Source organism: Zingiber officinale, chromosome 1A (assembly GCF_018446385.1).
Source record: "Zingiber officinale cultivar Zhangliang chromosome 1A, Zo_v1.1, whole genome shotgun sequence".
Classification (NCBI taxonomy): Eukaryota; Viridiplantae; Streptophyta; class Magnoliopsida; order Zingiberales; family Zingiberaceae; genus Zingiber; species Zingiber officinale.
In genome coordinates this window covers 14,753,343-14,757,922 of record NC_055987.1, presented here as the reverse complement: position 1 = coordinate 14,757,922, position 4,580 = coordinate 14,753,343, and positions in this window count along the sequence as shown.

Below are 4,580 nucleotides of genomic sequence, written 5' to 3'. Positions count from 1 at the left end.
TCCCTTGCCCTTATCATGTGCCACCCTAGCACATGGTCTCCTTTTGACCTTGGAGGGACTAGATTGGTATCCCAAGCCCAATCTATCATTGTTGGGTTTTTGGCTACCCAACACCATACTTAATCCCTTAGATCCAACATTGAATCTCTTAAGGAATTGTTCTAACTTATCAAGCTTTCCCCTTAAAGCTTGATTCTCCTTCTCTAGGTTCCTAACCCTAGAGTTAAGTTGTCCACCTTGGACATTCCTAGACCTACCCTTCCTAGGCATGTGTCTCCCCTTCTTGGGATTAATGCCTTGGTTCTCCATTACCTTCTTCTCCTTAGGTAATGAGAATTTAACGTGTCTAGGTCTATCATGTATAGGTCTCCTAGGGTTATGATCTACATTAACCCTATTCTTATCATGATATTTAAATCCAAAATTTTTCATTGCTACATAATGATAATCATTATTTCTCCTAGCTTGCATGGGAACATAAGAATTTGAATTTGAATTTGAATTACACTTCAAATTAGGGTATACCTCCCTTACCCTTGAAGCTCCCCCTTGACTTGAGCTCCTCTTCTTTTTCTTCTCTTTCTCCCATTTCTTTAATTGCGCAAGCTTCTTGATTTCCCCCTTTACTTGTCTTGGATTCTTCCTCAACCTTTGAGGATGTCTCCTCATCCATACTAACGGATGGCATTTCTTCATCCTTCTCCTCCTTCTCCTCGGAAGTTGAGTGCTCGTCACCTTCCGGTTGCTCCTCCTCCTCTTCTTGAGCTACTAAGCCCATCTCCTTGGGCTCTATCTTATCATGTGTAGGCAAAAGTTCTTCTCCTAGAACTTTCTTTACCTTACTCCACAACTCGTGGGCGTTCTTGTATTCACCTACACGATTTATCACATTAGAAGGTAAAATTTCAATCAATATTGATATTACCTTTGAATTTGCCTCCGATCGTGTGGTTTGCTCCTCCGTCCAATGTCGTGGTCGGAGCTTCTTCCCTTTCTTGTCTTTAGGGACTTCAAATGGCTCTTCTACCACCATCATTGTGTCCCAATCCGTCTCGAAGAAGTTCTTCATCTTCACCATCCAAAAGGTGATGTCCCATAAGCTTTCTCCTTCGAACTTTGGCGGATCTATCAAGCCGGACATCTTTGCTTCCTTGGCGGTTAGTCCAACGGAGAGTGGCCTCGCTCTGATACCACTTGTTGGAGGATCGGTGGCCGGCTTGAAGGGGGGTTGGATAGACGGCGCCCCCAAATACTCGCTTTCACCCTACACTTGTTAGTGCGCAACGGAAATACAAACTAATACAAACAAGTAGAAAGCTAAACACTACAAGAAAGAGCAAGCAAACCGCTAACACGTTCGTTTAACGTGGTTCGGAGATTAGGGCTCCTACTCCACGGCTTGTCCTTGAGGTGGACGATCCCTATCCGTCGGTGGATTAGCCCCCGGCAAACTCCGGCTATCTCAAGTCGCTCCTTGTGGGTGGAGAAACCTCACCACAAACTCACCAAGACCTCTTGGATTACACAAGCACTTGTAGACTACTAATTAGACCTTAACCAAGTCTAATTTCGTCGCCTTGGCCGACCATACCAAGTGTTGGTGCGGTTAGCACTAACGGTCTAACTCAGGTTTTGATGAATGACAAATCAGGTTAAGTTAGATGTGTTGTTGTCTGACACCTTTATCAAGTGTGCAGGAAAAGTCCAGCTAGGTCGACGGGCTGACCGGACGCTTGGCGAGAAGTCCAGACGGGTCGACGGGCTGACCGGACGTCTGGCAGGTAAGTGAGGTAAGTCACTGGAGGGGAGTGACTGCGAGGACGCGTTCCCGGGTAGGGAACATTAGGCGTCGATCCGGCTTAGATCCATTTCGGATATCTAAGTCGAGATCGTGACTAGATTCCGGTCTCGGAAAGACGGAATCTAAGTCATATTTTGCTCATCGATAAAACTGTGCTAACATTCTTTTGCTGCAGGGTACATTTGCCTCGGACTAACCTTTTCTTGCAGGAGAAGGACTTTCTGGAGAAGAGGGGTCCGGCGCCGGAGGATCCGGCGCCTAAGGCAAATTTCATCCAAGTCGCCGCCACGTGGAGCATCATGGTTTGTGCACTCGTCACATTCCAGCGCCGGGATCCAGCGCCCGACAAGATATAAAAGAAGCCCTGTGCAGGAGCTTCGAATCAATCATCAATCGAGAACTTTCATCGCCGGTCCCGCCGCTTCACGTTCTCGCGACGCTAACAAAGCTCCGACAAAGTGCTTCTTCGTTTTTGGTTAATTTTCTTGGTATTACTTTGTTTCATTAAGCATTTCCTGTATTCATTTTGTAATTATATTCGAATTGCTAGTGATTGCCCAACGAAAGTGGTCAAGGACCACGGGCCTTCGAGTAGGAGTCGTCACAGGCTCTGAACGAAGTAAAAAACAACTGTGTCTACTTTACTTTTCCGCTGCTCTAATACTCTATATTTTCGAATCGATATTCACCCCCCCCCTCTATCGAACCTATCGGTCTTACAAGTGGTATCAGAGCAGGTACCGCTCTGATTTGGTGCAACCACCAATCAGACAGGGGGTGAAATATTTTTTAATTCCAAACTGATATTATTATCTTTTTGGAAGATTTTTTTTTTTCATTACACTTAGAGTTTCTATTTTTTCCCGCACTACTAATCCAAGACGAAGTCTTGAAATTTTTTCTAGTTAAGTTAGTGTGTGCAGGATAAGATGTCTCAACAAGAAGACTTCAGCACAGTTCGTCCTCCCCTATTCAACGGGGATGATTTTTCGTACTGGAAGAGAAGAATGGAGGTCTACATGAAGACAGACTACGACCAATGGATGAGCGTCACAAAGGCTTATAAAATTCCAGTAGACAACTCCGGGAAAATAATAGACCCTGAAGAATGGACAAATGATTTAAAGAAAAAGGCATCAATGGAGAACAAAGCCATCAACACTCTACACTGCGGACTAACACGAGAAGAACTGAACCGGGTCGGACCGCATGAAAACGCTTAAGGAGCTCGGGATAAACCGATCGAGCCGCATTAAGGAACAAGCGGCAAGGTAACAAAAGAGATTTGTTGTTAAATAAAATTTTAATATAAAATGCAGGAAGGAGAAACGGCAAGTCACTCCACGCGAGGATCAAAGATATCCTCAACGGTCTCCACGCGATAGGACACCAAATGGAGAACCGAGACTTAATAAGGTACGCGTTAAATGCTTTTCCGAAATAATTTGTGGGCATCAATTGTAGATGCCTACAAAATTTCAAAAATCTATCTAAATTAAAATTGATGAACTCTTTTGTGAATTAGAACTTCATGAGCAAACTAACGCCGGGTCGAGAAAGGTGTAGCTTTAATTGCAGGTTCCTCTAAAGAAAAGAAGAACAAGCCCGAATCAAGAAGATTCCGATCAAGACTCGAGGACGAAGAACACCTGGTGAACCCGGTAAGGAAGATGTTCACCAGGAAAAAGAGAAGCTTCAACAAACAGGATCTTCAGAAGATCAGTTCACACCGACTCAAGAAATGTCACATGTTTCGGATGTAAAAAGGGCACTACAAGAACGAATGCCCAAGATTGAAACTTGACAAACCAAAGTCAACAAAGAAGAAAGCCCTCAAAGCAACATGGGACGATTCCTCCTCAGACGAATCGGAGGGAGAAAGGCAAAAACACCAAAGTCACCTCGCGCTGATGGCTCGCGAAGCTGAAACGGAAGACGAATCAGAGGAATCGGAAGACGGGTCCGAACCCGAATCGAGCCACGAGTCCGCACTCGTTTCCGAAGGTTCCGAAGAGGTATACCGAAACTTAAATCATAAATTCTTTAGAATTATCTCGTGTTTAAATAAAAAATTAGTTAAATTGGAAAATGAAAATAAATCGCTTCTTGAGGAAAATCAAAACCTCAAGGAACAATTAAAAAATTCGAATTCAACTCAAGACCGAACACTTGAGGAGGAGAATTTATCATTAAAAAGTGAAATTAATAAGTTAAAAGAATTGTTGGAAAAATTCACAACAAGATCTAAAAATTTAGATTTAATTCTAAATAACCAAAAGACATGCTATAATAAAACCGGACTTGGATATAAGTCAAAATCAAACAAAACCTTTAAATCATTATTAACCCAACACAAAGCAACTAAACAAGCTTGAGTCCCAAAAGCGTGCTTAACCACGCAAGTAGGACTTAATCAATTCTATATACCTAAAGAAAAAATACATTATATAAACTTGAATAAATCAGATCAAAACCTAAAAAATAAATTTAACTTAAAATCAAAATTCAAAACTCAAAATTTAGACTATCACCAAGTTGATTATAACTATAAAAAGAATCGACACAAACCCAAAAATCCAAATTAATGGCCAATAATTCAGGGGGAGGCTCCAGAATAGCTGGCACCTCCAAAACTAACATAACCCGACAGGGTAATCAAGATTAGTTAAAAAGAGACCGAAGTTAACTTGACTCATGGTACTGGTGAAGTTTTTGGATGATAGTACGTTAGGGAAGCTTGGGCATCGCATGTCTAGAAAGATATGGCTTCGATCTGGTG